Below are 17,713 nucleotides of genomic sequence, written 5' to 3'. Positions count from 1 at the left end.
AAAAAATTACATTGGTAACTAATTTTTCCAACTACCTCTACCGAAACTATAGTTTTCTTGACCTGATTGTAGGGAGCGTCGTACTTTTCCTCCCTAGGGAGTAAAATTAAAAGGGACGTCATGGTATGTCATTGTTGAAATAACTTATTGATACCATATACAATATTCTATTATGCTTTACGTACTTAACCCTCCGTTACTCGCACACGGTGTATGAGACCCGGCCTCTAAATAACTGCCTGTAACTCTGATTGTAGTGCATATTTTCAATTGCTGCTGCACATACCTCTTCAGTCATTAGTCAACTGTGTGTGAAGTCCACGTGCAGTGTAAAAAAGTGTATTGTACTTTTATTATTAGGCAAGACCTATTAATTATTCAGGTAATTAAAAATAGTAAGTTTTAATTAGTCAGGTAATTTAAGGTCTTTTTCTTATTTTTAATGTTTATATATTTGTTTATTTATATTTAGATATGGATTACGAGAAGGAGAAGCAAAGATTATTAAAATTATTTGAGGATGTATCGACTGACGAGGAAACGTATGAAGATGATGATTAACAAAATTACTTTTTGTTAAAGTAATATAACGTTGACACAAACGCATATTTACACAATTATATGATCATATTATATGATCAACAAGAAGAACTAGTAATTACAGTGGCACAAACAAGAATAGAACAAGTAAAAGAATATATATATCTAGGACAAATCACTAGATTAAATAAAGAAAATCAGACCGAAGAAATAAAGAGAAGAATAAGGTTGGCCTGGGCATCATTCGGAAAACTGTCTTATATTCTAAAGAACAGAAAATACCCGCAATACCTAAAAACAAAAGTCTTCAATCAATGTATACTCCCTGTTTTAATATATGGCTCTCAGACATGGACGTTTACAAAAGAGAATATGGAAAAAATAGCAAAGACAGAAAGAGCCATGGAAAGACAAATGCTGAACATTAAATTATCAGACAGGAAAAGAAACGAATGGATCCGTAACAAAACAAAAGTGAAAGACGTCTCTACCCAAGTAGCAAAGCTTAAATGGAAGTTCGCCGGACACACCCTACGGCAGAAGGATGAAAGATGGACTAAGATGATAATACATTGGAGACCATGGAACCACAAACGAAAAAGGGGAAGGCCACAGATGCGATGGTCAGATGACCTGAAGAAACACACTGGGTCAAAATGGATGCAAATTGCCCAAGATAGAGAGGCATGGAAGAAGGAAGAGGAGGCCTATATCCAAGGATGGATGTTTAGGGCTGATTAGATAGATAGATGATCATATTAGTCTAAGAGCTGGGAGCGGATTTTGTGCGTGATAAGTAATATGGAAAAACTGTACGGGGATATGTTGAATTAGTTGTGTACATGACTTTCACCAACGACCGGAAACCAGAGTTGGGGCCGAGGGTAGTTATAAGGGGTCAAAATCCCGGAATTTATTATTTTTTTTATGACGCTCATGATCGAGATAGTGCACCAAAATTTGGGAATAAGTAGGTCATGACGTACCTAAGTAAAATCTCTAGGGGCTCAACGCTGCGTGGCCGACAAAGGGGTAGGGGTAGGGGTGAAAATAAAAAATATAAAAGGATTTTTGCGACGTTCGTGATTGAGATAGTGCACCAAAATTTGGGTATAAGTAGACCATGACATAAATAATTAAAATCCCCAGAGCCGGAAACCATAATGGGGAAGGAAGGTAGTTTTAAGGGGTCAAAGTTCCGTTTTTATTATTTTTTTGTGACGCTCATGATCGAGATAGCGCGCTAAAATTTGGGAATGAGTAGGTCATGACGTAACTAAGTAAAATCTCCAGGAGTTGAACGCTGCGTGGCCGACAAAGGGGTGGGGCAGGGGTGAATATAAAAAAATGTAAGGGGTTTTTTGCGACGTTCGTGATTGAGATAGTGCACCAAAATTTGAGAATAAGTAGACCATGACATAACTAAGTAATATTCCCAGAGGCGGAAACCAGAGTGGCGAATGAGGGTAGTTATAAGGAGTAAAAGTCGCGGTTTTTATTATTTTTTTTTGTGGCGCTCATTATGGAGCTAGTGCACCAAAATTTGGGAGTAAGTAGGTTATGACGTAACTAAGTAAAATCTTCAGGGGAAAAACGCTGCTTGGGGTACAAAGGGCTGGTAGGCAGAGGTAAGTATAAAAATATATCGGGTTTTTTTTTGCCGTTAGTGATCGAGATAGTGCACCAAAATTTGGGAATAAGTAGATCATGACATTACTAAGTAAAATCTCCAGGGGCGGATCGCTGCGTGGGGGACAAATGTTGTGCCGGGTCACAAAAAAAATAATACACACTGCGACTTTGACCCTTTAAAACTACCCTCATCCTTAACTCTGGTTTCCGGCTCTGGGGACTTTAATTAGCTAAGTCATGGTCTACTTATTCCGAAATTTTGGAGCACTATCTCAATCTAGCACGTCGCAAAAAACCCTTATATTTTTTATATTCACACCTACCCCCACCCCTTTGCCGGCCACGCAGCGTTCCACCCCTGGAGATTGTACTTAGTTACCTCATGACCTACTTATTCCCAAATTTTGGGCATCTCGATCATGGGCGTCACAAAAAAAATAATGAAAACGGCGATTTTGACCCCTTATAACTACCCTCAAGCCCAACTCTGGTTTCCGGCTCTGAGGATTTTACTTAGTTATGTCATGGTCTACTTATTCCCAAATTTTGGTGTACCATCTCAATCACGAACGTCGCAAAAAAACCCCTTATATTTTTGTATTCACCCCTGCCCCACCCCTTTGTCGGCCACGCAGCGTGCTACCCTTGGAGATTTTACTTAGTTACGTCATGACCTACTTATTCCCAAATTTTGGTGCACTATCTCGATCATGAGCATCATAAAAAAAATAATAAAATCCGCGACTTTGACCCCTTATAACTACCCTCGGCCCCAACTCTGGTTTCCGGCCGTTGGTGAAAGTCATGTACACAACTAATTCAACATATCCCCGTATAGTTTTTCCATATTACTTATCACGCACAAAATCCGCTTCTATCTCTCCGACTATATATTCTCATTAAATGATGTAATTGTACACAATTTTGCAAAAATTTTTTTTTTTCAAATATTGCTGACCCATATTTTTGGACCCGGTCTTCTGCACCGTGCGCGAGTATTCGATCACAAAAAGTTGGCGCGAGTAACGGAAGGTTAAATATCTATATTTTAACGTTTATTTAGAGAACACCCTGTATTTTGCAGAATGGAAAAAACAGTAAATTTTTATTTTGATTTAACAATGTTTACATTAATAATTTGACTTATATTTGACAGTTGATAGTTCTACTGTACTAGGTCTGGATCCCGCGTATGAAAAAAAAGTTGATTAATAGCAAACTGAAAATTTGTTATTAGCTTAAGGGTGTCTAGTCGGATAAACTTTGATATATGGGAACACTGGAACAGGGGCAGTTTTAATTGTGGAACAGGTTAAAACAGATCACGAAAACGGCACATTTATTTTGTCCGACAGAACAGACTTGTACTCTCCGAACAGAGATTAAACTTTCATACAAAAATCAGACTGCTATTTATCACCTTTCATAATTCCTGTCATTTGACATATTCTACATGTTCCACACATTAAGACGCCCATTTGGTGATAAATAACAATCTGATTTTTGCATCAGAGTTTAATCTCTGTTCGGAGAGTTTAAGTTTGTTTTGTCGGAAAAAATACATGTGCCGTTTTCGTGATCTGACCGTTCCAAATTTTTAACCTGTTCCACAGTTAAAACTTCTCCTGTTCCAGTGTTCCCATATATCAAAGTTTGTCCGACTAGACACCCTAAAGCTATTAACAAATTTTCAGCTTGCTATTAATCAACTTGTTTTTCATACGCATAATCCAGACCTATACCTACTTGTCAGTTTTAATTCCCTAATAAATTTTGTTAGTTATAGTACAGTAACCGAAGCTTTTCACCTCGCAATTTTTACACAATAAATCGATTTGATTGAAAATTTAAGAAAAAGTAGTGGTGTGGTATTATAATATCACCCTGTACAAAAGATGTTTGATTGAAAGTAAAGCATATCATTAATTGCCCGCCCTTGACCAAGGCTGGCGCGTGAGGTCGAAATAGTTCATTTTATATATAAGTGAATGCCCGATGATATGATATCATCATTATTATTTGTAGTAGTAATGTAAAGGTAGGTCGTTACTGTGATATGTAAACAATTTATTATGGTTAATCGTTGATGAGTTAAATGTAAATATAACGTATTTGAACCAAGAAGAGAGTTTTAATTAATTGGGACCTAGAAGGCAGTAACCACACACTTATTTATTACATGGCGCTCCTGTAAATTAATTGGGAGAATCTTCTGACAATGGGCGACAAAAATTGGAAACACCGACGGCGGAAAATGGACCAGACCAGGACCCAGGAACCGAACCCAGTGAACAAAGACACAAGTGTTAAAATGTAAGTAAGAAATTTAGTCTATCTTTATTGAAAATGCTTCCCTCGTTTTTTATATATACATATTATTATTGAACATTGAATAATTATCTTTGCTGATTTTTGAATAATTTATAAAGTATCGATTTTTTTTTTTAAGAATATCTATGAATTTTGAAACATGAAGTGATTTTTGAACTGAATATTTTTATCAAAGTTTATTATATATGCTATTCTTGAATTTTGAATTGTTATTGAATTTATTTGAAAAATCTCTATCCGATTTCGATTTTTAGTACGGTTATTTTTTAAATATTTTATGGAATATCGAATTTTGATATTTGAACTGATTTTGAATATTCTTATCTGACTTTTGCATACGCTATGTTTGAATTTTGAATTGAATTTGTATCGAATATGTATACTATTATTGAATTTTTATTAGCCAGTTGTGTTTATTATTGATCTTTTAGATACATTTTTATCGATTTTGTGTTAAATTTTGTACGATATGAACCTGAATTAATAATTTTTGGTGTGATAAATGATTTTTTTTAATGAATAATGATTAGTGATGACATACGTTGATATAAGAGCTTAAGATAAACATTGCTGTAAGCAAGATATATTTTTAACGAACCGACCTGAAAAGTCGAGATAAGGAATCTGGAGAACTATATAGATAAGAAGAATAACTAACAATATTATAAGCTAAATATGATGAGGCAACTACAGACAATAAGAAACCCACTGCTCTTGTCAAATTAGGAAGGTACTAAGTGATTTATAGAAGCTTGAAAGCTTATACGAGACCTACTCTGTGTTTTGAAGGGTACCTATTTTATTCATGATTATTCGTGAATAAACAACGGCCTCAAAGCAAGGAATTGAGGTTGTGATATTTTTAGAAGAATTTGAACCGCATAAAATACCTATTTCGTGTTTTGAGTTAACTATACCACCCCAATGGTGCGTACAGATCAGGGCGAAAATTCGGGTTAATATTGGCGGAGAACTAAGACATCCGAGTGAAACCTCTTTTATTAAGGTAAAACGAAGGTATCGGAGCTAGTATATGAAGTGATGATTATGATGTTATATGAAATGATATATGAGATAAATGATATATGGTTGTTATATGAGATATGTATATGAAGATGAATTATGTACACTGTAGAAGTGCTATTATATGAAGGAAAATTAATTATATGAGTTGTAGTACCAGACAAGAAGAAAAGAAAGAAAAAAGAGAATTTTTAGTAAAATATGTGGGAAAAATGAAAGAAGACACATAAAAATTACAAGAAAAGAAGCAAAATTAAGAAGATACTAAGCAAATAAGTAGCTAATTATTGAAATATGTCTAAGAATTAAAGCTGTAATTTTTTTTCTCTAAAGTAACGTAAATTATAAATAAGTTATTTTTAAATGTATATAAATGAATTCAGGTTAAATTTTCGCGGAAAATGGAAGTGTTTCAATTAAGGATAGACAATATCTTACAATAAGTGTTAGTAGATAGTAAGCAAAGGGACACAGAAAGTGAAATTTTTAAACATTCAGCAACATAGATTAAATCTTTATTATAAGTACAAGAGAGTTATTGAAAGTTTTATAAAGACATATTAGAAGTTTTTAGAGAGATTACATTTTTATTATAGGTACATTACTTTGAAGTTAGGAAGGCGTATATAAATAAATAAAAGAAGACTGAAATAGGAATTACTAATAAAGTAAAGGTTACATTTTCATTAACTGATTCGAGTAATATTAGCTTAGCTTAGGACTTTTAGTTAGATATGTCATTTTTATAATTATTTAGGTAGATTAGAGTATTCCCCTGCTTATATGAGATGCTTATAGGCACTAAAAGTCTATGTTAAAAATCCGGATAGGTTTAGTCACTGTTTTTATGTGGACACTGTTTTTTTGTGAATGGAGAAAAGCCTAAAAGGCAAGACGGACCAGAAAGTGAATTAGTGATAATAATAAACAATTTTTTAGTATTAGAAAAAACCGGTTTAGAATAGGAAAAATATGAACTTTTGTGTAGAATAGGATTTTTTTTAACTATATAAGTAATATAAGGTCTATCTCCTAAAAGGCGATGATGGACAATCAATCTCATTTTAAAAATATGTAATTTTAACAAAACGGGGAGGTGTGGTATTATAATATCACCCTGTACAAAAGATGTTTGATTGAAATTAAAGCATATCATTAATTGCCCGCCCTTGACCAAGGCTGGCGCGTGAGGTCGAAATAGTTCATTCTATATATATAAGTGAATGCCCGATGATATGATATCATCATTATTATTTGTAGTAGTAATGTAAAGGTAGGTCGTTACTGTGATATGTAAACAATTTATTATGGTTAATCGTTGATGGAGTTAAATGTAAATATAACGTATTTGAACCAAGAAGATAGTTTTAATTAATTGGGACCTAGAAGGCAGTAACCACACACTTATTTATTACAGTGGATAGTCCAAGAATTAAAAGCTATATGATGCCGAAAGTCGCTTTTACCATGGATGTGGTTGCCACCCATCTCCGGGGTGGAAATTTTTTATTATATTTTGACCGCAAAAGTTGATAAAACCATTCATTCTAAGCAAAAAACGTTATATACATTTTCTTGATAAAATTTACAGTTTTCGATTAATTCGCTATCGATAGTGTTAGTATTATATCGAAGTAATTAATGTTTTTCGATATTATACTCATTTACAATTGACTTAGTTTTTGCCGTAGAAAAAATTGTTTCAACCCAAGTTCTTGAGAATTAAATAACCTAGAATTTCATATTTAAATATTTTTTCGTATCTCTGATGCTAATATTTCTATTCTCAAGAAAATAGCATTTTTTAATAAACTACAAAATTTTGTTATTCGGTCTTTACTCCAGTTTTTTAAAAACTAATCAATCTAAGCCAGTCAAACTTCTAGAATCTATTCATCATAATCATACATCTCCAAGTGGAGCAAAGGGCACCTTGCCGTGTTTCAAGTAGCATGAGGCATGAGGTATGATGGTGAGTTGCTACTACCACACATCACCTGTACAATCTATTAACAACACATAAATAAAGAAGAACGAAACGCCTTAGGCGCGGCGCAAATTGAACCTAAGCCAGTCACAACCTGCGCCGGTGGGACGGGTGACCTGTGCAGTTATTTTTCTAGCGTGCCGCATATTAAAAACAAGCTAACCCGACCATCGGCTGTCGCCGTAACGAATAGAGACGGGCGAAATAAGTGCAAACGTGTAACGGTTACTATTGATACCGGTTCTCAGTGGTACTGAGTACAAATACTGATTACAAAATACTGATGTATCTGATCCTTGTACTGAATTGAGTAGGCAACTAAAAAACGGTAGTTCCGTACATGTAACTAGTAACGTTTTAAAAATATATTACATGTCCCTAGTAGTCGTAGCGGTATGACTTTCGAAAACATCGAATTTGATCATAAGCGGGTGCATAAAAAGATATCTTACACTGAGTATTCTATTTCAACAAACCTTTATAATAACAAGCATAAGTTAAACACTGCATTGATTGTGATTGCAAAAACGGTTCACATGTTTTAAATAAGATTTTTGCTGATTATGTTTTTGATAAAATATTAAATCACAAAAAAATACAATTCCCAACCATCATTTAATTTTTAACGACAAACAAAAGTCTAATAAATATATGATGACAAGTTTAAAATTGAGCGACTTTGTCGATAACAGTGTCATTAATAAATATTTTTTACCATGAATAATTTTCCAATGATTGTGTGGATTTAGAAATACATACTAAACAATTTTTTTATCTGTATAAAAGAGATTATAATTATGACACATTTTGGTACTCCTTATTTTTCAAATAATATGCTCTTGTAAACGCATAACTTTGATTTATTGGCTAAAGCCACACTAACTAGATACTTCACAAGAAATTAAAAATACTTAACATGTAAAAAATCCACTGTTTTAATCAGATATATTATATTCCCTACTATTGCGCCTACTATATTATATAATAAAATACATATTAAAACAAATAAACGAAAATTTGTAGAGTAGTGCTAATTGATACAACAGAGCAATAAAATGTTATTCATTCAAGATAGTGTAAAATATATCGCCGCTTATTCATTTCAGATATTTCCATCTCGCAAAACAAAAACACGTAAAAATTAACATCTGGCGCTGAGTCACCCGTCCCAAGCCCAAGAAAACTGTACGTCGATGACAAACCTTCCCAAGCGCGACCTGCGAACGCATGAACTGATAGTAGGATGCGCAGAACGGTCTACGCAACTCGCCGGTGCCAGGTTGTGTCTGCTTAGGATCAATTTGCGCCGGTACTAAGGCTAATGACTAAATTAGTTATTAAATAACAGCGCTAACTTACATAATTATGCTTCCACTTAGATTTCTCCTTTTTTTTTCGAAAAAATATATTGATTTTTTAACCGTAACTTTTTTATTTTTATCTTAGAAAGTTTGTTAAAAAATAATTTTGTAGTTTTTTACAAGATCTATAAGGCTATGAATATTTTTTTAAATGCTCAGTCGCAAACAGAGTTGACTTTGAATGGGTTAATAAAGGTGGTTTTTGCATGTTATTACAAGTTTTAATTGTTAATAGCTCACTCAATTTCTGCCGTAGAAAAAACTTTTGCAAACCAACTTTATATAGGCTACAATAATGGGAAATAAATAGGCTACAATTTTGTATTTAAACATTTTTTTTCGTATCTCTAATGCTAATCTTTTCATTTTGAAGAAAATGTCATTTTTTACCAAATTATAAAAATTCTTTATTCGCTTTTAACTCCATTTTTTTTTTTAAATTAATAATGCTAAGCCGGTAAAACTTCTAAAACTTATTAATATTACATAAATAAAGAAAACCAAATAAGGTCAATGACTAATTTAACTTAGTGTTGTGATTAGGGGGTTGTGTCGGATCATTTTTCCGCTGAAAAAAATAGGGACTGACATTATTTTCAATTAATTCAATTAATTTTTGAGATAAAGACTTTTTTTTCTAGAGATAGATATATTTAAATACTTTGTATTATTTTAAACAAGTTATGCTAAAAAACTGCATAGCTTTTCGTTTTTTGACTTTGCAACTACAATATTTACCATTAGACGAAGAAGAGCTACCATATAATAAAGTATAGCACGATCACTATGGGTCATAAAGAAAACTAGAAAAAACTGTTTTGTTTATTTTTCGAAAGGCATATTTTTGTTAAGCAAAGTTGTTTTGATACAACGAAAACTTTTTGAGTTATTAGCAGAAAACTGATTAAAAACATTGATCTTTTCGATATAAAACTAACATTTTGAATAGCGAAAGAATCGAAAACTATTCATTTTATCAAAAAAATGTATTGAACGTTTTATGCTAAGAATGAATATTGTTACCAACTATTGCAGTGAAACTATAATAAAAAATGTCCACCCCCATGGTAAAACACCTCACCTTTCAGCACCATATAGATTTTGATCCCTGGACTATATAATACTTATTTTCAAATTTTCAAGAAAATTCTGTAAAAATTGCGAGGTTTTGTCCCATTTTAAGCTTCATTGCTTGAACTATTAGTTTCATATGAAAAAATGCTTGTTATTTGAGGAAGGTGGAAAAATCTTATGTATAACGTGGGAGTGCCTTTTCCTCCCTTGAATGATTACTGCCTTCGCTCTCGGGAGAAAAAGTAGCACTTTCCTCCCTTGTTATACAAATAGCTATTACCAATATTTATCCATCCTTTCCTATGAAAAACTGAATTTAAGGGAGTGGTACGGGTTCAGTTAAATACATTTATTTTTCAGAGCTGCAGCCAACAAAGTTAAGAGTGCTGTGATCGTAGCCAACTTTCGATAGGAGGCAGTAATGCAAGAAGAAGATCCGTCCTCTTTGTCTTCTTTCAAGAACGTTTCATTAATTTATTTATCTTCTATTAATAATCTCTCTAAATTATAGTCACTTCTGCTAACCACTTGACCAAAGAATTGTAGAATTCAGTACAGAGATATTGTGGGCAGCCTTTTTTACTTTATCGTACTATATACGTAGTATAGTATAATAGATAAAGTTATAGGATCGTGCAAAAACAAATTTTTAGATTTCACTTTTTTTCGACGTTTTGAGTCCCTCTGAGTCTAAAAAGCAAATAAAAAAACATGTCGGAAGTATGTACGTACGTACGTATGTACGTACGTACGTATGTACGTAATACGTATGTCACCACCGCCCAGCAAAAACTACCGGACCGATTTTGATGAAATTCGGTATAAGTAAGTTTAAGAGTTTTTGCATTTTTGCAAGTTTTGACCGAAATGAATGAAATTCGACTCAAAGTAAGCTCATCGATAGATAAATAAAAATACGGAATTTGACATTTCCAAATTCAAAATGGCGGCCAACATGGCCGACCGCCCACCCGACACATTTCCCTACCTATCTAAAAATTTGTTTAAGATAAGTTTAATTTTCAAAAGTCGTTATATAGCCAAAGGATGGGGCTATAAGAAGGATGTTATTGTTTTTCAGAAAATGTTACGGGTTGCCTATATTTAAGGGGTCAAAATTTGACATAAATTTGAACTACATTTTCTCAAAAAAGGCTCAAAGGATTTTTTTTTATTTTTTGACATGTTTTTGATATACTATCGGTGAATGGAATAACATTAGCTAGATTTCTTAACTCCCCATAGGAGGGGAGTTATGAATTTTTTATTAAAAAATATTCGAGTGCCCGTAACTTTCTTCTTAATAGAAACTAAAATTTGAAATTTTGCAGACGTATACGGTACTTTATTATCTATTATCACAATAAATTTTACCAAAAATATGGCTTCCGGTTGAACCGGAAATGAATAAAAAATTTTAATTTTGTAGATACGCTCTATATATTTTTACATACTTTAAAAGAATGCAAAATTACCTTTCCAATGACATAAAATTCATTGCTATAGCTCAAAAACTCGAAAAGTTACGGCAAATAAAATTTTGCTATAATCTTATGTGTGTCCTCTCTCAAACGATCATAGCAGAGCATTATTGTAGGGCAGTCAATGAGGGTATTTGGCTCCGAATTCCATCCTACTACATTGATATACTTGATATTTTCACAGTAAGTAGGGAATAGCTCAAGAAACAAAATCTACCCTATATACTATGGAACTTTTATCTTGGGGGGGTTCCCACTTCTTCAAGGGGGTGGAAAATTTGTTGGTCAAAATAAGCACGGAAGTGGCTAAAGAACCTATTTCTAAGCAAAAACTGGTTTATACTTTTTTTTTTGAGAACTCAATACTTTTTGAGTTATGCGTAGTTCAAAATTGGCCATTTTCATTGAAAAATGACACCTTTTCGGACGGATTTTTTGTGAATACCTTAAAAACTATGCATCGAACTAAAAACACTATATATAGTATGGTATAGTTAGACCCAAACCCAGACGTCCAAAGTGAAAGTTATCCTCCAATACCAAATTGTTCTATATGGTCCACATAATGTTCAGAAAAAAGTCACACCATTTTGAGCGTCGGGTTTGGGGGGGAGAGGGTGGAGAAATCTGCAAATTCGTAGTTTTTTATGTTTTTCGTTAATATTTCTAAAACTAAGCGGTTTAGCATGAACAACCCTCTACACAAAATTGTTCTACATTAAATTTGAAATAAAAAAGGTCCTATGCATAACCCTTCTAAAATGAACGGTTCCAGAGTTACGGAGGTAGTATAGTATAATTGGTCCAAAAAAGGCCTAACCCAGACACCCAAAGTAAAAGTTTTCCTTCAACACCAAATTGTTCTATATGGTCCACATATTGTTCAGTAAAAAGTTAGATTATTTTGAGCGTCCGGTTTGGGGGGGAGATGGGGGAGAAGTCGGTAAATTAGTAGTTTTTTTAAGTTTTTCGTCAATATTTCTAAAACTATACTTTAGCGTAAGGAATGTTCTATAAAAAAATGTTCTACATAAAATTTGAAACAAAAAAGGTTCTATACATAATTGTTATAAAATCAACGGTTCCAGAGTTACGGAGGGTGAAAAGTGGAGGCTTTCGATACTTTTTATATTTACCGATTTCTCCCTCCTCTCCTCCCCAAACCCGACGCTCAAAATGGTGTGACTTTTTTTTGAATATTATGTGGACCATATAGAACAATTTGGTGTTGGAGGATAACTTTCACTTTGGATGTCTGGGTTTTTGGTATAGTTATATCATAAATATTGCCCAAAAAATATTAAAAGTATCGAAACCTTCGTCATTTCACCCTCCGTAACTCTGGAACCGTTGATTTTATAACAATTCTGTATAAAACATTTTTTGTTCTAAATTTCCCGTAGATCATTTTTGTTTATAACATTGTTTGCGCTAAAGCATAGTTTTAGAAATATTGACGAAAAACGAAAAAAAAAAACTACTAATTTACCGGCTTCTCTCCCATCTCCCTCCCAAACCGGACGCTCAAAATGGTGTAACTTTTTACTGAACAATATGTGGACCATATAGAACATTTTGGTGTTGGAGGAAAACTTTTACTTTGTATGTTTGGGTTAGGTCTTTTTTTGGACCAGTTATACAATACTACCTCCGTAACTTTGGAACCATTCATTTTAGAAAGATTATGCATAGGGCCTTTTTTTTCCAAATTCAATGTAGAACAATTTTGTATAGAGGGTTGTTCATGCTAAACAGCATAGTTTTAGAAATATTGGCGAAAAACTTCAAAAAACTACGAATTTACCGATTTCTCCCCCCTCTCCCCCCCAAACCCGACGCTCAAAATGGTGTGACTTTTTTCTGGACATTCTGTGGACCATATAGAACAATTTGGTGTTGAAGGATAACTTTCACTTAGGATGTCTGGGTTATGCCATCTTTTGGATCAACTATACTATACTAATAAAACATTTTTTAGATTATAAATAATAAAGAGATTCGTTTCTTCGTAAATGTTCTATTTATAATACAAAAAGAGATACGGTAGGTGAAAATAGTTTGTTTTTTGGTGCATGCTCAAATTGGTGTATTCAACTTGAAATAACAGAGGAACGGTAGGTTTTAGGTGTATAATACTACCAACACCTTTTGTAGTGTTTGAAAAGGCCTTTAAAACGAGCACCGGTAAATGTCGGTTACACACAAATTAAGCGAGATATGGTGCAAAAAATATATGACTAATGTACTTTAAGGAAAAATGAAAAGTATATACATTTAACTCTCCATTGACCATAATTTAAATGCATTTTTTTTTCTTTTACAATACCTTTTAACCCTGCTGTCCTGTTCGGGTCTATTTGACCCAAAAAATAATTTATTTCTTATTTTACAAATTATTACGCGGCGTAACGATTTGGTGTTTCGTGACTTTATTACCTAATATGAGGTCTTTCAATTGCATATGAGATAAACAATCAACTTCCTGATTTTTTTGATAAAAATGAAATTGTTACCTATGGTACGTTCGGGTCAATGTGACCCGAGTATTTAAACCGTTAAAAATTACTTGTGTATGTGTGTTTAGTTGGCAGTATTCTATATTAGCAGTACCTGTGTGTTTGTCAGCCGCATACGTCTGTAAATAAAAACAGGTTACTGCAAGCTAAAACTTGTAAAATCAACTGTAGTGTAGCTGGACGATGTTGCAAACCAAATTATAAATATGACCAACATGGACAGACAGCATGTATTTGGAACCAACTGGAAAGACATAAATAAAGTTGGTTTCCAAGCATACATTGGTTTTTTATTTTTAGCTCGAGTTTATAAGTCCCATGGTGAATCAACTAAAAGTTTATGGAATGAAGAAACGGGTCGTACTATATTTAGATCAACAATGTCGCTTGATCTATTTACAGAAAGTTTGCCAGTAATACGTTTTGATAACAAAACTACTAGACAGGATAGAAGACGTTTTGATAAACTTGCGGCAATACGTGAAATTTATGAAACATGGGTAGACAATGTAAACAGAACTTTTAACCCTGATAAAAATGTTACCGTCGATAAGCAACTAGTTGCCTTTAGAGGCAACCGCTCTCCCTTCAAATGGTATATTCCAGCAAGCCAGCGAAATATGGCACAAAACTTTAGAGTTTATGTAATTATGAACAGTAAAACTTCTTATGCTCTAAAATTGAAGATCTATACAGAAATGCGTGTGATGTGTGACTTGAGTAGTGATTTGAAATGCCACAATATTACGTGTATAATAATTTTTTTTCATCGTAAAATTTGGGAAAATTTCTTCTAAAACAAAGTAGATACAACGCCTGGGATTATAAGTAAAATAAACCGGAGCTTTCAGCAAAAATCGCGAATAGAGAAGTTCATAGCTCGTCTTTTTTGCTTCATGCAAGATTTGACAATATTCCCAAAAATAATAAAAATGTTGTTCTTATGAGTACTTTGCATCATGAATCGAGGCATCATGCATCATTTTCATCAAATGAAAAAGCCCCAAATTATTTTAGATTACAATTCCAATAAGGGAGCAATGGATACTCTAGATTAGCTTGTTGGCACGTATATATGTGAGAAGAGATAAATCGCTGGCCAATGATTGTTTTTTATAATCTACTGGACATTTCTGCCTACAACGCGTTCGTATTATGGGCATCAATAAATATCCAATGGAATACCAATCAATTGGGAAAACGGCGAATTTTTCTTGAGGAATTGGGAAAAAACTAATGAATCTAGTCATCATTTCCAGAAAAAATATACCAATAACTAAAGGCTCTTACGAACTGGCAAAAAGGACACGAGAATGAACAAGTAGACAAGATGGAAATGCTAGTGAACCGTCTATTAAATCTAACTCCGCCTGCTAAACGAACACGCTGTAAACTTGCCGTAAAAACGATGACAAGACAAATTGTTATATTGGATTACATCACAAACATATTTGTAAAATCCATTCTTTTTATTAATGTCCCAGTTGTAAACTGAATTAAATTTTTGTAGATATTTGTTACTAGGCTTTTTTGAAAGAAAAAATGTCTTTTGTTTTTGTTAAGAAGGTTTAAGTTACATTAATAACATAATTTTTGTTTAGTTAACCATAATTTATTGTTAGTAAAGTTTTATTTATCACCATTAGCTTATTTTATTTCGATTAAGGAGCGTAAACCATAGTTGGGTCATATTGACCCGAACAGTACATTTGTGTAGTTGACTCGAACGGGACAGCAGGGTTAATATAGTGTTATTTCTAGTTTCAAAAAGTTGAACGAGTTTAAAATGAATGGTTTTTGTAAAAAATGTGATCAAATTATAGAATGAATTTTTAAATTTTCTTAAAAGTCTTTCTTTTTCTCCATGTAATTCGAAAATAAAAATATTTCACCCCTGAGAAGTGGTGGGAACCGCCCCCATGATAAAAGCGCCATAGTATATAGGAGAGACTTTGAATTATGAGATTGGGCTACTCCCAAAATTTCATTAAAATCCATGCAGTAGGATAGAATTCGGAGATAATATCTTGTTCTTAATCTCGCGCATTGACTGGCGTAATCGAAATAGAATGAAATGCAAATACTGTAAACTATTAATTTCTCAGAAAAATGAACTAATTTGAAATGAAAGTATGACTATAATATTCTATTAATTTATGCAATAATCTGTATATCTACAGGGTGAGGCAAATAAAGGGCCTATTAGAAATATCTCGAGGACTAAAGGCAACAGAATTATGAAAATTGGAATAAAGCGGTTTTGAAGGATTATCTATCAAATGAAAATATTTTCATCTCTTTGCAACTTCCGGTTATACCGGAAGTTGCTTATGACTTCTTTTTTTTAATGGGACACCCTTTATATACATTTTTGGATTCTCTTCGATGTTTACTTTCTTAAAATATGAGGTTTTGTAATATTATACAGGGTATATTAAAAGATAATTACGTTTTTTATTAATTTCGTAGCAAAATTAACAACCTGTAGAATTGTAGAAGTTTTACATCTAAAACTCTACTTACGTTCAAATGATTTTTAATATACTCTACTATTGTTAAGAAACATTAGTGTAGCCAAATTTTTAATTTTAGTATACAGGGTTGGTCGAAACTCGGAATGAGTATTTTCTGAGTTTTCTTAAATGTAACACCCTGTATTTTAGTATTGTAATGAAATGATATTTTATGGTACTTTTTTATTTCTTAAGCATTCCCTTTGATCATTACCTTTCCAACGCATGTCCAATTTTGAAAGTCGGTTATAGCATTCAAAAGTTACCGAGCTGAGAATTATGACTGAATATCTATTTAAAAAGGAGAAAATGTTTGTGAGTATGTATGTGTATAGATATGTATGTATGTGTGTAGAAAAGTTACACCGATCTGAATTATTTTTCTGTGCTTCAAGAGGGAGTCAGGGCCGATTCAGATCTGGTGTAGTTTGCGACTTTTGGTCACCCATAAGCCAGCTATAGGATTGGGTAGGTACAAATCGGCATCATTTTGGGGGTAAAATTCTTGGATTCAGGGAGAGACAGAAAAACTGCAAGTACACCAAATCAATAGCGTTGAGGTAAGCTTTCAAATGGTGCCTAAGCTGTCAGGATTAGACATACGTTTACATACGGCTCAGTTTAGCCGAAAAACTGAAAAATTAAACTTTGAAACTTTTGGTTTTTCTACAATTAATCAAAATTTCAACCTAAAAATTGCGCCAATATCTGAGCGTCATTGGCGCCAATAACAACTGTAGGATGACTCCAGGTGTGTCTAACGGTGTATACCTTATATCTGGGAAAATTCGAATTCTTAAGCTATATACTTCATAACTACGACCAAATCTATTTCCTTTGGGAGAAAACGGAATTTCAAGCCCGATAATTCCTCTAATACCTTCAGTTATACTTGTCAATGGTTTCCCATTTATGTTTCTTGATCAAAATCCGTTAAACCGTTTAGAAGTTATCTAGCTCCAAAATTAGAATCATACTTTACCTTGGATGCATCCGGTGCTACTTTTCAATGCTTTCCAAATTCTTATGTTTAGTAATCAAAATCGGTTAAACCGTTTAGAAGTTATCTATCCAAAAGGATATAACTCATTTAACCATTATCGCCGAAATGGTTTATGTAGTTGTAGTGGTTACAAGGCTAAATTTGATCGAGTAATTTGAGTTCATTTGGAGGTCATCCTAATTTTTTTCCGTCTATTTCGAATAGAAAAAAATCGAGTTTACATTTGATGAACACAAAGAATTATATTGAAAA

At 33.1% G+C, this 17,713-nt stretch overlaps 1 long non-coding RNA gene across 1 annotated transcript; it reads left to right on the top strand.

The window, feature by feature from the left end:
- The first annotated feature begins 10 nt into the window (after nucleotides 1–10).
- Nucleotides 11–16,636, top strand: LOC126884976 (uncharacterized). Its single transcript, XR_007698217.1, has 2 exons — nucleotides 11–123; nucleotides 10,309–16,636. It is a non-coding gene; the product is annotated as an uncharacterized LOC126884976 (long non-coding RNA).
- Nucleotides 16,637–17,713: the final 1,077 nt, after the last annotated feature.

The sequence above is a fragment of the Diabrotica virgifera genome, chromosome 5, assembly GCF_917563875.1.
Source record: "Diabrotica virgifera virgifera chromosome 5, PGI_DIABVI_V3a".
Taxonomy (NCBI): Eukaryota; Metazoa; Arthropoda; class Insecta; order Coleoptera; family Chrysomelidae; genus Diabrotica; species Diabrotica virgifera.
This window is presented reverse-complemented; position numbering and strand designations above follow the sequence as displayed.